This window comes from Lotus japonicus, chromosome 3 (genome assembly GCF_012489685.1).
Source record: "Lotus japonicus ecotype B-129 chromosome 3, LjGifu_v1.2".
In the NCBI taxonomy this organism is placed as follows: domain Eukaryota; kingdom Viridiplantae; phylum Streptophyta; class Magnoliopsida; order Fabales; family Fabaceae; genus Lotus; species Lotus japonicus.
In genome coordinates this window covers 70646521-70663922 of record NC_080043.1, presented here as the reverse complement: position 1 = coordinate 70663922, position 17402 = coordinate 70646521, and positions in this window count along the sequence as shown.

Genomic DNA, 17402 nt, shown 5'->3' with positions numbered 1-17402 from the left:
TTGTTTTACTACAACATGTCTTTTTGCCCGAATTTATTTGGAAATCAAGGGTTCCTTACTATAATTGATTCGAAAGTCAAAATCAATTCGTGAAGAAGCTCACGTGAGTAGCTTGTGGGTGTTAGAACTTAGAATTGATTATGAGAAAAGAGAAGCTAATGCAAACATGTTAGTTATACAAGATTGGTTATGTTCTCATAGGATGAAAATGGCCTGTTTTCTCGACTTTTACATGATGAACTTCCAATGATTTAAGTATGGAGGGACATGCCCTGAGTGTGTTTAGTGCATGTTTGGATATACGGTAGATTTTCACATTAGAAGAAGAATTGATTATGGGAGAAGCTACTTTAGTAGCTTTAGTGAAATCAGAATTGTTCTGGAATATTGGAATGTAAATCCAATCATGCTATTAGTTTGAATGCCTTGGAGGTTTTCAATCAGAAGTGAGTTCAGTTTGTTATTAGTTTTGAATCAAAGATCAACTAGTAGTTTCTTTACATTGAATGATTGAAGCAATCTCTCCTCTTAATTGTTTTACTACAATACATCTTTTTCCCCGAATTTATTTGGAAATCAAGGGTTTCTTACTATAATTGATTCGAAAGTCAAAATCAATTCGTGAAGAAGCTTACGTGAGTAGCTTCTGGGTGTTTGAATTGATTCTGAGGAAAGAGAAGTTGATGCGAACATGCTAGTAAGATTGGTTATGTTCTCATAGGATGGTAAGGAAGATTGGTTATGTTAGCATGTGAGTCCAATCATGCTATTCTTGGAGGTTTTAAATAAGAATTCAGAAGTGAGGTCAGTTTGCTAGTGATTGTGAGTTGTGTCTGTTTCGGTTCTATGTCTGTTTGAGTCCAATCATGCTATTCTATGCTGTTATGTGATGAGTGTGTGGGTGCATATATGGTGCTGAGGGGGACCAAAAAGAGTAAACCATTCTCATAAAGGTGCTTACCTGATTCCAAGGCTTTTTGAAAAGAGTCCCTGCAGAGAAAAATTTCCGTAAGGTTGTCATTTTTACTTTGTGGTACCCAAAAGCAAATGTGCCATTGGTTTCAGTCTTCTTGCAGCAGTTTGATGATGGTTCCAAAATTATTGCTCTGTTGGAGGCAGGGCTATAATGGAACACAATGAAACAGATTTTAAAAACCATGGGCTTTGCCCCGCCATGTTACCAAAAAGGAAGTTTAAAAACCATTGTAGGAACAATGCTAAAACATAAAAGATCAAATTTAATCATTTAAAAACCATGATCAATGTTTCCCTCACTCAAACCATAAAAATGCACTTTTATTTAACTAAATCATGACACAATTACACAAAAGTTTCAAACATATAAAAAGGTCAAAGAGACTTAAATCTTGTACGTCTTTCATGCCATTTCTATGTTATGCTATGTTTAAATCATGATTCATGAAACTTCCATCTTATAAAATATTCCAGAATTGATTGAAGGGATAAAACAGAGTTCTAAATAGGTAAAACAGAAATTAAAGTGATCAATATTCGCCATAATTCAAACAAAATACATAACTATACCAAATTCTTTTGGAATGAACAACATACCACCATCCCTACCTAAAGGGCTTAAAGATAGAGGAACATTTAGCAGAAAACCATTGGATTCTAACTTTAAACTTCACTCACCTCCACAATTCTACATATAGCATGTAAAGTTTGCATATGAAGCTTGTACTACTCTTAGTTAACTAGCTTGTACAACTCTTAGTTAACTAGTTTTATCATAGTTAGCATAATAGTTCGACAGTTACGGTTAGTCAAATATATAGTTAGTAAGATGTTAGTTTTCTGTTGAGAGCTTGAGGTACTACTAACAGCTCGTGTACACAATTTCCAACTCAATGAACTCAGTTCCTTCGTTTCTGTTAATCTTCTTCTTCATATTATAGATTTCTCACACTTTTATGCTTGTCTGTCTTCTATAAAATGTTTCTGCCAAGCTAGTACTTCGCAAAGGATTATAAGCATCAAGATCATGTTATGAGGTTCTTTATAGGTCTTAATGAACACTTTGGTGTAGTTAAGTCCCAAATCCTTTTGATGAATCCACTACCTACTCCGACAAAGGTCTTTTCTATGGTTCTTCAACATGAGAGACAATGTACAGTTTTGGAAGACTCTCAGGTCAGTGTAAATTATGTTGAAGGGAAGAGAAATTTTGGATATTTTGGAAGAGGAAAGAACAATGGGGTATGTAGAAATGAGATTGTTCGGTTCTCCTTATCTCCGGTGGTCGTGTGTGGTCTTGATTGGCTTAACTTGTGCGACGGAATTTTGTTGACATGACATGAAGTGTACCTGTAGAATAGAAGATATATCAACACTCAAGTTAATGAGAGAGCAAAAAGATAATTTAGGAAATTACAACTCATACACATGCTAGACATTATATACTTATAGTAAGATGGGTCCCCAACGCTCTCCTAGGGTTTGGGTTTTTTGGGTCAAGACAAGCGCCGCCACCTAAAAAAAAAATTATGTGCAGTCCTTGTCTTTTGTCGGTTTGTCGGCGGTAGCAGTCTTTGCTGGTCCTTTTTGCTCACCTACGTGTGTAGCTCTCTTTGGTTTCTTCTCAAATTTTGGTCTTTCTTGCTCCCGCTCACGGATCACCATTTCTTTCCCTTACGGTGTTGTCGTGGACACTGGGTTTTGCCATAGACTGAGTGCTTTTTTGACCGTATTCTGTGTGATTCTTCCATCTGTTTCTTCGACAACTTGTTTCTTTGTGGGTTGCTATTTCTGCTCCGCAAGCCAGCGCCATGAAGTCGCAACCGTGGGATTTTGATTTTGACTTGGAGGGTGAGGAAGCTGTGGTACTGAAAGTAGGAAAATTAGCCAAGGTTCCGGTGGAAGATTCCAACGTGTGGCTTGTCGGCAGGGTTCTGATCAACCATTATGTGGGCATACAAACCTTCAAGGACGTTATGCTCAACCTGTGGACATCCCGTGGCTGTACCGAGATCAGAAACGCAGGGAGAAATCTTTTCACTTTCAAGTTTGCGACCCAGAAAGATAGGGATCTCATTCTTGAGTCCGGACCATGGTTTTTTGACAGGCATATGATCGCCTTGGGTGCCTATGACGGGAGGAGTTACCCTTCCTCGGTGGAGCTTTCTAAAGTTCCTTTCTGGATTCAGGTCCACCGCTTGCCGATGGAGGGACGCACTGAGGTTGTGGCTCGTTCGATCGGCGAGGGGTTTGCTGGTTTTATAGCTCGGGATCGCTCTGAGGCCAGTTTGTATGGAGGCTATATGCGAGTGAGGGCTTGGGTCAACGTGGACTCGCCGCTGCGCCGTGGACAGATGATAGCTTCGGAGGACGGCAACCCTTTTAAGGTGTTTTTTAAATACGAAAAATTGCATAATTTTTGCTACCAATGTGGCTTTTTTGACCATGTTGCTGGAAATTGTGTGCTGGAGTTGCGTGATCCACCTCCGGTTGGGAGCTGGTTGAGGGCCGAGGATGGCCGTGTTCGCCCTCGGGTGAGAAACGATAACTGCAACCATAGGAATGAGAGGGCCGAGGGTGATAGGAGGCACCATGCCACTGATGTTGGTGATGAGGAGACTAGCCAGATGAGTGCTACGGACCCTCCACCTGCTGGTCGTGATGAGAAACTTAAGGTAAAAGAGGGGCCATCAAAATCCCCTAGCCGTAAGGACAGTAGTGTGAGGGGAGACCAAGACGGCAAGCATCTTTCGCTTCATAGTCATCATTCTCGCAGGGAGGATCATGGCAATCATTCGCCGCGGAGGTTTGTTGCTCGTAAACGCCCAAGTGCTTCTTCTTCAGCCATGGGTAGTGAGAGCTCAGGGTTTTCACCCCCTTGGAAGAAGACAAATTCTGATATTGGATTGGGATTGGCGGAGACTACTGAGCAGTCCCGCCCACCTCAATGAGGATTCTATCTTGGAACTGTCGGGGGCGTGGGAACCGACCGACAGTTCGAGTTCTGCAAGAACTCATTCATTCCAAAGGTCCTGAGGTGGTGTTTTTGTCAGAAACTAAACTCTATTCTTCAGAAATGTTGAGTCACAGAGGGATTGGTGGTATCTCAAACATTTTTCCTGTTCATTGTGCCGGTCGGGGGAAATCCCGATCTGGCGGACTTTGCCTTCTCTGGAATAGAGATGTCACAATCGAGGTTGAGAACTCTTCTCTTAATCATATTTTGTTTACTATTACTCACCCTGATCATGGTTTACCAATGCAGGTTCTGTAACACCCCGATTTCGGTGGCGTCACTTTAGTAACCAACAATAAACTTAATGCGGAAAAACGTGAATAATTTTTTTTCGATAATAACTAAGACAAGACTGAATTAAATAAAACCCCAATGCGAAAGGTAATAAAACTAATATACAATATATAAACAGCCCCCGCTGTAAGTAACAACCTCGTCACGAGTAACCTCCAGTGACGGAAACAAAAGTGTAGCGCCCGGAGGCAATATGTACAGACTGAAAGTAAAGGTGAAGTGTCCGCAACACCATCCCTCAAAACTGAGAATAAGCTGGCCCATCGGCCTGAAACAAGACCTCCTAAGTCCAACCAACTCTCTGTGATTCCTGTAAAGAAACCACACAAAAAGCTATAGGTGGGAAACTACCCTGTCCCCAAAGAAAACAAATGATGTTCAGAGCTAAGACTCTACTCCTACACTAATCCCATTTCGAGGAGCTCACACCAGCACTAAAACCTACATGCTAGCATGATCGTCGTCCGAATCTGAATTCAGAACGACCTAGTCTAAGTACACCATCCATCCTCCTCTCGCTACCGCGATGCGCTCCTGTTCCAGTATCTCAACTCTAGTTCCCCCCGAAGGGTGAACCATCATGATCTAGTCCGCCGTGGACATCTGACAAAGGGCGTTTGTCCGCCAAAGCACACACAGAAGACGCGAGGGTCAACTCCAAAGAATTATGTAAATAATAACATCGATAGATACAGATAATAGAATAGCCACTTAGGCTTATAGCTAGGGATAACACCCTAGGGTTACATATTCCATAACGAACATAAATGACAATAAAAACACTTAACATGTTCCAAATAGGATTAACAAATAACAATCACATTCGACAACTAAGTCAGTATGCATGTTGCATGAAATGATATGCAGGTTAACCCAGTCAACCAATATGCAATCCGGAACGGATGGACATCAACGGATCAGCCCTAGCACCAGCCACGGTGGGACCATTTCGGCCCGCGTGCCTCTTACTCCAACATCAGCGGTAGTCAGATCAGCCGTAACCCGTAGGTCTGCCATTTCGGTCTGCTACAAGAGACGTCTACAGACGCTCTTACACGGAAATCCGGGTCTTATGACCATTTTGGAATCCGACGAGGTCCAGAGTACGTCCTGTGTTAATACCTCATTAATGTTGCATGAATGCAGGATGACTAGACAAACAACGTCTCCGAATCTCACTCGACACGTCGCCACGTGTTCTAGGTAAATTCAAGTCTCTAAAAGCTTACCCTAAGGTAAAGTCGATTCTGCGACAAAAGACACTTCTCAACAACAACACATAACCCACGATGATCTCCAAATCATCCGACTCATCTCAATCCGATGGTCGCAACTGCTCAACGAGCACAGAGTATCACACTCTCGGAAACTAACGGTTTCCCGGACTTATCCCCAGGATAGCCCAACAACATAGCTGCTCCAACAGCACAACAACAAACGCTGCTCCAACAGCACAACAACAACAGCTGCTCCAACAGCACAAGAACATCAACATCCTCAACACTTGGATCCGACGACACTTCCCGTTTTCCAAAAACTAAGATTTGACTTCCACGCCTTCCTTTCGAGTTTATTATCATTAATTAAAGATTTAGAGGTTGTTTAATGTCTTATGAGTTTTCTTTACAAAATACTATCCTTTTAGTCTTATCGCAAATCTTATAAGTTCTCGGGATCTCCAAATCCCCAAATGACTCCAGAGAATGTCTCGATCCATAAACATCATAACAAGGCCCGAATCTCATTCGTCCTATCAAGCTTTCTCCAAAACTCTCAAAATAAAATCGGCATGACCTGCCCGCTATCCTCACCATTCAGAATCTCAGTTTCCAGTGCAAAGCATATTTAAATCATCACAATCAACAACATGTCATATATCAATAAATCTCATCATAAACACTTAACACTTAGCATATAAAGCATGCACCACACATCCTAGATTACCCACATAGCACATAGCATGTAAGTCAATCTCAAAAACATTCAGTAGATGAATCATCTACATTGTCAGCCGAAGCCTCAGAAAACATTTTCCAATCACACACAATCCAGTGCATAAACAGTAAACAATGTCGAAAGCATCGACCCTAAGCATTAACTAGAGATTCAGTGAGAAGCCCTCACCTGCAGATTCTCCAGGATGAACTTCCAACTCTTCCTCACAATCAAAGCGTTGTTCCTCAGGAAATTCCTCAAAAGTTCCTTTAAAACAAAATCACAGAAATACTATCAGAATCTATCGAAAACTAAGCTATCGATACTTACTAAGGTTACTCGAAGTAATCTATACTCTAAGGTACGATAATCTAGCGCGAAAGATAAGTTTTCGGAAAAGGAAATTTTCCTCCTCCCCCTTAATAGGTTCGGCCACTTTTCACAATTAGGAGACTCGATTTTTCTTCGATCAAACTTGGTTCCTATGCTTTCATTAGCCGTAACTAAGGGTATTCTGAACTCGGAAAAATTATCGGATCAAAAACTGTCGCAGGGGTATTTTGGTCATGATTTTTAACTTAGGATTTTCAAAACTGAAATCCCAAAAAACCAAATTTGACAGGGACGTCACCAACGACGTTTATGACAACTAATCCTACTAGCACTAAGCTAAGGCGATAGTTTTTAGCCTAAAGGTTGAAGCTTTACTCCAAAAACTCCAAAAATGGGTATTTAAGACTAAAATTGATTCCGGCGGAATTCCGGCGACATAACGGAAAATCTAACCCGGCAGAAGTGATCTTGGGCACATAAGGAAGAGGTTTAGAATCAGAAATGAAATATTCAGGATAGTTTTGCAAAAACCTCAAAACTATCAGCTCAGAAAAGTCTACAGAAAAGCTATGGAAAAAGCGATCAGAGGTAAGGATTAGCGACTATACCTCGAAACCTTGAAGCAGCAACTGATTGATCGACGATCAAGCAAGTAATGAAGAAAAGCTCTTCTTCCTCTTCCTTCTATGGAGCTCGCGGCCTTGGAGAGAAAATGGAGGAGTTTTTGTAATTTTTCTCACCTTTCTTGCTATATATAGAGGTTGGCAAAATGCGGTAAAATGAAAGTTTCGCGAATCTGATTTTTTCCGGCTTCATTCTCCATGAATTCTACGATAGGTTTTTGCGGAAGAATTCCAAAACTAAAATGAGGTCTCCTTGTATTTTTGGCAACTAATGCATAGTCGGTGTAAAACTATTTTACCCGATAAGTTGCTTTTTGCATCAAATGTCGGAATGGAAAACTTCCTTCTGAAGAAAGATTGAAATCATCAAGAGAAATGGGTGTACGCGTGTAGAATCTTCATTTGAAGCTCTGAATAGAAAAAGTCTTCATTGTCGGTTGATTCTAGGGTTTTGAAATACCAGGGATTCGGTTTCGGCAAACTTCCGATGATTGGAATCGGACGTTCGTAGATCCTAGAGTTTCGCCTCGAAACGATTTTGATATATGGAAAAAGAGAAGTTCTAAAATTTCTCTGAAGATTTTTGGACTAAAATCCTACAGTGTTCCAAGGGTGGAACATAGTGTTATTTCCTAAGATTCTTGTCTTAGGTTTTTAAAGCGAATATTAGTCGTGCTATAACTTAAATCGACTTCGATACAATCCTCAGACTTTCCCTGAACTTTCTCCTTCATATATTTGTTTCATTTGGTAAACTCTAGTTCAGGCTTCCCTTCACGATACATCAACCCTAATCGTGAATAAGACTTTATTCACTTAGCATAAGCTTAAAAACTTGGGTCTTACAGGTTCTTGCGGTATATGGCTTCCCTGATGATCGGAATAAACACCGTACTTGGGGATTGATCAGACGTTTTCGGCCAGGAGATGACATCCCTTGGCTGTGTATTGGCGACTTTAATGATATTTTGTCCCCAGCTGATAAGCTTGGTGGTGATTTGCCCGATATGGGCCGCATGCAGGTGGCAACATGTGCATGCAGTGACTGTGCTTTACATGTTGTTGATTTTACAGGTAGAAGATTTACATGGACTAATAATCGACCAAAGCCTGGTACTGTAGAGGAACGATTGGATTATGCATTAGTTAATGATGCGTGGGAATCGCTTTGGCCTTCTAATAAGGTGTGTCATGTCCATAGACATTGCTCCGATCATAGCCCGATCCTTCTTATGTGCGCTGATCGCAGAAAGAGGAAACAATCTAAGAGGGAGTATATGTTCAGGTTTGAGGAATTATGGCTCCAGAAAAATGAAGAGTGCAAAGAGGTGATTGCAGAAACTTGGGGTCGATCTCTCACAGAAGTTCCTGACAGGTTATCTGATGTGAGTGGCTTGCTGGGGAGATGGGGGAAGGAACAATTTGGTGACCTACCCAGGAAAATTTCAGATGGCCAAGCTCTCTTACAAGAATTGCAACGGAAAGATCAAACCAAGGAGGTGCTTATGGCGATTAATGTGGCGGAAAGAGATCTAGATTCCTTGTTGGAACAATAGGAGGTATGGTGGAAGCAGCGGTCCAGAGCCTCTTGGCTCAAACATGGTGACAAAAACACTAGGTTTTTCCACCAGAAGGCGAATCAGAGGAGGAAACGGAATCTCATTGAGGTTCTAAAGGATGATAATGGGAGGGAGGTGGAGGATGATGCAGATATTGCTCGGGTTCTTGGTGATTATTTTGGAGGTTTGTTCACATCTTCAAATCCTGAGGGGATTGAGGAGACAACAAACCTGGTGGCTGGAAGAGTTTCAGAAACCCATTTGACAGTGTTGGGGGAGCCGTTTACTAGGGAAGAGGTGGAAGAGGCTCTCTTCCAGATGCATCCTACTAAGGCTCCGGGTTTGGATGGTTTTCCGACTTTGTTTTATCAGAAATATTGGGATATCATAGGTGATGATGTTTCAGCTTTCTGCCTTCAGGTGCTCCAGGGAGTAATCCCGCCAGGTATGATTAATCAAACTTTACTTGTTTTAATTCCTAAGATTATGAAGCCTGAGCATGCGACCCAGTTTCGCCCAATTAGTCTTTGTAATGTGCTTTTCAAGATTATTACTAAAACAATTGCAAATAGATTGAAAATTATTCTGCCTGATATTATATGTCAAACTCAAAGTGCTTTTGTGCCAGGTAGATTAATTATTGATAATGCGCTGGTCGTTTATGAGTGTTTCCATTTTATGAAAAAGAGAATTTCTGGCCGTAATGGCATGATGACTCTGAAACTTGATATGTCCAAAGCATACGACAGAGTCGAATGGTCTTTCTTGCAGGGTGTTCTTCAGAAGATGGGGTTTCCCCCCTCATGGGTTTCTTTGATTATGAGTTGTGTCACCTCTGTTAGGTTTTCCATTATGCTTAACGGAAATCCCCAGCCGAGTTTTGCTCCTTTTAGAGGCCTACGTCAGGGTGATCCTCTTTCGCCTTATCTTTTTATCCTATGTGGAGAGGTGTTCTCAGCTCTTATTGAGAAGCGTGTGGCTTCTAATGTTGCATGGCATTAAAGTGGCTAACAGAGCACCTGTGATTTCTCACCTTCTTTTTGCAGATAATAGTATCATTTTTGCACGAGCCAATACTCAGGAGGCGGAGTGTGTTCTTAACATTCTGTCCACCTATGAGCGGGCTTCTGGTCAGGTCATTAACCTGGATAAGTCTCAGCTCTCTGTGAGCCGCAATGTACCTCAGAATGGTTTTAATGAGCTAAAGCAGCTATTGAATGTGAATGCAGTTGAGAGTTTTGACAAGTATCTTGGTTTACCCACCATGATTGGTAAGTTTAAGACTAGAATTTTTAACTTTGTTAAAGACCGTGTCTGGAAGAAGCTCAAAGGGTGGAAGGAGTCCACCCTTTCCAGAGCAGGTAGAGAGGTTTTGATTAAGTCTGTGGTGCAAGCGATACCTTCTTATGTTATGTCATGTTTTATTTTACCTGACTCTCTTTGTGCAGATATTGAAAGGATGGTGTCCAGATTTTACTGGGGTGGTGATGTTGATAAGAGGGGCCTCCAATGGGCTAGCTGGAAAAAGTTAACTCGCTCAAAATTTGATGGTGGTCTAGGCTTTCGTGACTTTAAGTCTTTTAATATTGCCCTTGTGGCTAAGAACTGGTGGAGAATTTATACCCAACCTGAAACTTTGCTTGCTCAAGTTTTCAAGGGGGTGTACTTTGCGCAAGGTGATCTATTGGGGGCCAAACGTGGCTATCGTCCAAGCTATGCTTGGTCTAGTATCTTACAGTCCAGCTGGATTTTTCAGGAGGGTGGTCGGTGGAAAATTGGTGATGGTAGTCAGGTTGATATTCTTCATGATCAGTGGCTACCTCAGGGGGTACCTGTTATAGGTAGTCAAGATTTAATGGCTGAATTTGGAGTGTCCAAGGTCTCTCATTTAATTGATCATGCAGCCAAATCTTGGAAGTATGCTTTGGTGGATTTTATTTTCCACCCAGCCACTGTATCTCATATTTTAAAAATTCATTTGCCTTTGAATGGTAGTGTTGATACTCTCATGTGGCCAGAAACTGTTGATGGCAATTATTGTTCCAAATCTGGTTATATTTTTGTTCGCAAGAATTTCCTTGGTGCTTGTTCGTCAACCTATTCCCAGCCATCGCTTCCAGCTCCTTTGTGGAAGAAGTTTTGGCGTACCAGTGCCCAGCCCCGTTGCAAGGAGGTGGCGTGGCGTGTGGTTTCATCTTTACTGCCAATCCGTGCAGCGCTTCGTCGGAGAGGCATGGATGTTGACCCTTTGTGCCCGGTGTGTGCTAATGAGGAGGAGACCGTGTTTCACTTGTTCGTGTCTTGTCCTGTGGCCCAGAATTTTTGGTTTGGCTCTCCCCTATCCCTTCGTGTGCACGGATTTAGCTCCATGGAGGACTTCTTGGCGGACTTTTTCCGAGCAGCTGATGATGATGCACTCGCACTATGGCAGGCTGGAGTGTACGCTCTTTGGGAGATGCGCAACCGTGTGGTTTTCCGAGATGGTGAGATTCCTGTGCCCGTAGCAGCCATGATCCAGCGATGTTCCATGCTAGCTGCTGCGCCAGTGTCAGAGATGACGGTGGTGCCTAGACCAGCCCCGTTGTTGCAGGCAACTTGGGCCCGGCCACCTTATGGTATCTACAAGCTGAATTTTGATGCAGCTGTGGCTACCACGGGAGAGGTGGGTTTTGGTTTGATTGTGAGGAATATGTTGGGTGAGGTCCTTGCTTCTGCAGCACAATATCTTCTCCATGCAGCTTCAGCGATTCTTGGGGAGGCTTTAGTCTTTCGCTGGTCTATGCAGCTTACCATTCAGATGGAGTTTCGTCGGGTTCTTTTTGAAACAGATTGTTTGCAGCTGTTCCAGCTTTGGAAGAAACCTCCAGATGGTCGATCGTATTTATCTAGTATTGTTGGTGATTGCTTTATGTTATCTCGTTTTTTTGATTATGTTGACTTGTCTTTTGTTCGTCGTAGGGGCAATTCTGTTGCTGATTTCTTAGCTGGTACCGCTTCCAAGTATACTGATATGGTTTGGTTGGAAGAGGTACCTAGGGAGGTCATAACTTTGATTCATAAGGATGTAATGGCTTCTATGCCTGCTTTTGATTAATGAATTTCCAGTTTCCTTTCAAAAAAAAAAACTCATACACATGCTATTCAAATTTGGAAGACCTAGGCTTCGTTTGGATTGAGGGAGGGGGATGGAGTGGAGCGGAAGGGAAGGGAGGGAGGAAAGGGCCCATTGTTTGGTTTATTTAAAATTAGATGGAGTGGAGTGGAACCCAGTGGTACACATTCCATCATATACCACTACTTTCCCTCATTTTTCCTCCCCTCAAATTTGGGAGGAATGGGATGGAGCAAAATTTGTTGAAGTATTTAAAATTATAAAATTACCTCTTCACCCTCATGTTATTATCAATCTCTAGCCCCTTTTGAAAGTGCTTCCCTTAAATTGATTTTCTCTCCACTCTGTTCTATGCTCACTGATTTGTCTATTTTTTTCATATTAATGCCCGACTCATGTTCAACAAATTAGTGGAAAACAATTGATATTAAAATCATTATACCTAAATGATCTTCCAATGAATTGCAGAGTTCCAATTTCCTCTCGTGTCATCGCAATCCCTCATTTTGATAACACGTAAAATCGAACTCTATCATACCTCAATTCCTTGATTATTTATTCCAGTAATTTTTTCTCCTTAAAATCATGCTATTGAATTGGCATAAGAATAATCTATTTAGTCATAATTTGTGGCCTTGATTTTCACGCATTTATTGGTTTAATCCACTATAAGTTTCAGTTTCGTTTTTCATTTAGTAAGTTGATGATTAAATTTTCTCTTTTGTAGTTGATGATCAGTGTGAATGGCTATTAAGTTAATTTATTTACTGAAATGATTATATGAAGTATACGAAGCAGAAGCCTCTATTTATTTTTGTACACTAATTAGTATTACTATTGTTTGACCTGATATTACTCATAAAATGTAATTATTTGGTTAAAATAGTTATGGTATATGATATGAGAATTATATTTGAGAAATCATATCATGAAAAAAAAATGAATTATATATGAAAAGGATAATATAGGAAAAAAAAGTTATAATTCATTCCGTTCCGTCCATTATCCAAACAATGAAGTGGTAGCTTTGTTCCGCTCCGTCATAAAATACTCAAACAATGGAATGAAATTTTTAATCCATTCCGTTCCGCTCCATTCCGTTCCGCTCCGTTAAGTTCCATCCATCCAAACATAGCCCTAATAAACCTGAAACTAGCTCAAGAGTTGATGATTGTTTTCCATATACAAGGGCTATATTAGCCATATCCTTAGTCAATGTGAGATTTTTCAACAATCAACATATTAGAATATAGAGGTCAAACTCAACTCAAAAGCTATCTCGAGAGTTGAGGATTGTCTTCCCATATATAAAGGTTATCTTAGTCGTATCACTGTGAACTTCTCAACACATGTCAGAATATTATTTGACCATCTAACATTACAGTAATTTTAATCACCGGTAGTTTTTTTTGTACATCAGAAAGATAAATTGCACCCATCAGGGATTGATCTCTAGTCCTCCCACACCCAACCTACATGTCTCGTTGCTCTTATCACTTGAGCTATCATTCGGGGACAACCACCAGTAGTTTAAACAACCTCGTTATTTTATGTTAACATGAAAATAGAAACATTTTCCTTAAAATCGATATTTTTTGTTTGAGGGTAAAATAGGAAGGGGCCTGAAATCTACAAGCACACGCCCTGGAGAGGCAAAGTATTAGGTCCCGTTTGGGAAAACAACTTAATTAAGCGCTTATGGTCATAAACGCTTATGATATAAGTGCTTATTCAAAGTTATTTTAAAAAAAATTATTGAAATAAATTGAAAATAAGCTCAAAACAGCTTATGATAGGTCATAAACTGTTTGTATAAGCTTTCTGAAACACCGGCATAAGCGTTTATACTATCAGATAAGTTCAAATAAGTTTTTCTAAATGGGTCCTTAATTTGGTTCGCCGCTTCACCCCTATTTGGCCATTTCGATTGCAATATTACCACTCCCAAGGCAAATTCAGACTGTTTGTACTCAATTTCTTAGTAGCCGAGCCAAGTTTGAATGGCATTTGCTGTGTTGGCAGCAGAGAAGACGCCCAGATAGTAATTGCATTCATGTGAGCTTGTCTTGGAAGGAAAAAAAAATAATTAATTCTCTGTTTGGATATTAAAATTGAGCAGTTGAAATATAAAAGGATAAAATATAATAAAAAAGAAAAATAGTGAAGGATTGTTTTGTCATATAAAAAAAACTATTTTTACAATATCTTTAATATGAAAGTTCTTAACACACTCATCACTTTTAAAATTACCAAACATTTTGTAACATGAGATTTCCATCCTTGGGAGCCTTATATATGGCTAGTTTCCACTTAATAGATTTAGAATAAGCTCAGACACCAAATAAATAATTGTCTCAAAAACTTACAAGCCATGTATACCCCCACAGTTATTCAGATTTCAGACCCTGATAAATTTGTAAAATCCAAAAAAACCCTTTATAAATTTTTTTCACTCACACTTTGAAAGTCTGTCACTATAGCACTTTGAAAGTGCGATAGTCACACACTTTCAAAGTGCGAGCGCAACACAAATATTTCTTTTTTTCCCTGTTTAATTTCCGGAAGGAATTTTGGACTGTCACTTATTAGTTAAGGTAATAGGATCATTCTAAGTTCAAATATGCAGTTAGAATCTTCAAATTCCTACACCTTCTAGTAGTCTCACGATTTTTAAAAATCATCTAATATTAGTTATGTACAAATTTGCAGCAAAACACACTTTAAAAGTGCGTTTACTTCGCACGTTAATAGTGCGTTAACTACGCACTTCTAAAGTACGTTTATTTGCAGAAAAGAAAAACGACAGAAACAACTCCCTAAAGTTGGATATTTTTAAAAATGACAGAAGATGGAGGTTGTGGTGGTGGTGGTGGTGGCAGCGGCGGTGGTGGCGGCAGTGGTGGCGGCTGCGGCGATGGTGGCGGTGGGTGGTGGTGGGTGGTGTTGGGTGGTTGGGGTGGAAAAAAGAGGAAAGAGGTAAGGAGAGAGGAGAGAGAAAGAATGTGAAGAGAGTGAAGATTTTTTTATATTTTTTTTCATTAAGGGCATTTAGGACTTTTCATACATTAATGAGGGGTCAGAATAGCTGTGGAGGGTCTAAATAACAATTCCCTTATTATTATTTCTAACTTTCATTTTTAAGTTATTTTGCACTAGGATTCAACCATAAGTTTTGGAAGAGTGACTACTTTTGGTTTCCATTGATATTGTTTGCCTCTGTGTTAAATTTATTTGCTTTTCATTTCAATTGCCATTTGATTTTGATCTTGTGTAATTTGAGCCTAAAAGTGTCATTTGAAAAAGTTTCACAAGTTTCTTCTCATGATGTTAATATAAATTTCAATTAATTTGGGGTGCAAGAATAATGCTTGAGTTGAATTTTGGGATTGTGACTTGTGTGAAATGGCATGTGGCTTTAAGTTGATATGGATCATGCGTTTTTTAAGCTAACAAATTGTGATTAAAATTTTTTATAGGTCCAAAATAGTGTTTGACATGCTTCATAATAGATGGTAAGTAAGGCTGGTAAAATTTGCAAATTGAAAAAAAATGAAGGTTCCCCTATTTTTGCCTAGAAATATCTCCACAATTATATATCTCCACAATTTTTCTTCTTCTTTATCTGTATCTTTCTGTGTTGGGTTGAAGTACCCCTTGTACTTCATTTCAATATATTCATTTGGCTTACCAAAAAAAAAAAATATATATATATATATATATATATATATGGAGTCAGACATGACTAAACATGCAACTCTCACTTAACGAAACACATTTGAATATTTTTTATAAGCAAAAATTGTATTAAGAGGGAGTACAAGAGGTACTCCAAACCCATAAAACACATTTGAATGTGCTGAGAAAAATAAAGAAATGATTTGAAAGAAAACATGAAAAATATGAAAAGAAGTTGAATGTTCTTAAAAAGATAAAGATCACAATGGTATTAAAAGTAAGCATGATCATAGTTTCCTCACAAAACACTCACTATACATAGCTTAAGCACAGCTCTGCATGTGTCACAAAGCATGACCGTGCTCTAACTAAGCACAATCATGCTTCATGTCGCAGCCCACTTATTCAAAGCTCATTTAGGGATAACATGGAGCCTTTTTCCTTAATCAGAAATCATATATGATTTTTCACATAACCTACTTTAATGGAGTAGCTTATCAGTTTTAGTTAGTGGTCTAAATTTGAAAATACAAGTTCTACAGATTTTAAGAGATGCAATGGTAATAAATAATTTATTACCCCACGATTGCATACTATGTATTAATTTCACTGACTGCTCTTTTAATGTGACAAAAATAGCGCATTTGACTCTTCCTTCTGCAAATGCAACAAACATGGCAAACGTTGCTACGTGAAGTACTTACATATATTATCCACTTGTCTCCAAAGACACAACTACAGATAAAAAAATTCTAAAACTTATTTTTCCACTAAAATTATAATATATATGCTACATTTTACATTTTGGTAAGATCAGCTTAGTACTGAAGGTTAAAACCGCGATGTCCCGGTGATGGTGAAAGTTGGTCATGGTTGTGGTGGAGCCAGTGATGATGTTGGAGGCTGTGTTGGTGGCGAAAGTGGCAACAGTGGTGGTGGTAGAGATGGTGAAGACGATGGTAGTGGTAGCGGCAAGCCGGCAATAGTGGTGCCAAGGGCAGGGCTACAAAGACAATAGTGGCATTGACGACGGTGACAATGAAAATAAAAACAGAAAAACAAAGCAAACTTGTTTTCTAAATTATTAATTTTATGATAATGGAAAATGTACGTTTTCCAAAGCAGAAACAAAATGGAACATCAAAATAAAATGTATTTTCAAACCAAATAAGCCCTAACACTCTGTTTGGTAGAGAAGAGAGAGATAGAGAAGAGATAGTAGAGAAGAGAGAAGTTGAGTAGAGAGAAATAGGTGGGAAATTAAAGAGAAGAGAGAGACCTCAAACATAGTGTAAATCAAGCCTTCACCCATCTCTCTTCAATCTCTCTTCAATTTGGAGAGACCAAAAAAGTGGTGGGACCCACCACTTTTTCTCCCCTCTATCTCCCTCCTCTCACCTACCAAACACACATACTTCCCCCTAACTCTCTCTTTTCCATCTCTCTCTATCCAAACCTCCCTCTACCAAACAAAGTGTAAGATTTAAACTTGTTCAATGTCTTACCAAAATACACTCATTTTACTATTTATTATTTGTCTTATTTATAAAATTTTGAGTAAACAATAAAAGGAAACTCCCAAGCGAAAAACAATTACTATTTGAATTGAATAGGAAGTGGTACTATACATGGTGGAAGTACTGAAAAACTCAATCAAAACATAATGAGATAGAGATTTATCAAGAAGGAAACAGTACAAATGAGAGAGATTGAAGAAGGATAATAGTAAATATTTGAAATATCCTAGACATATGTTGGGTTCTTCAATAATTACTGCAAGATAGAGAACAGATGGAAACATTTATTGCTTTTCAACTACCCCAATACCATGCATCTTCTATTTAACCTTTCCATCTGTGTTTCAAAAACCATGTATTCAA